Below are 265 nucleotides of genomic sequence, written 5' to 3' on the forward strand. Positions count from 1 at the left end.
GAGTTCACCTGAAACTCATCAGACTGAAGAAGTCTCGGATGAGAGACGAAACGTTTCACTAAAGGAGAACTCATCCAGAGGACCTACATATTTTTTTCTTTTTGATAATACAAAGAAGTTTATTGTTTCAGCAAGCAGCTGATGACCATGCTTTATGTTAGAGTAAAGCACTTATTGTGCTGATGAATGTTTTTTTAGTGACTAGAATTTCATAGATTGGCTAATCTAATTGTTTTAATTTATAACGTTAGGACTAAGTTGTAAT

This window comes from Austrofundulus limnaeus, unplaced genomic scaffold (assembly GCF_001266775.1).
Source record: "Austrofundulus limnaeus strain Quisiro unplaced genomic scaffold, Austrofundulus_limnaeus-1.0 Scaffold1550, whole genome shotgun sequence".
In the NCBI taxonomy this organism is placed as follows: domain Eukaryota; kingdom Metazoa; phylum Chordata; class Actinopteri; order Cyprinodontiformes; family Rivulidae; genus Austrofundulus; species Austrofundulus limnaeus.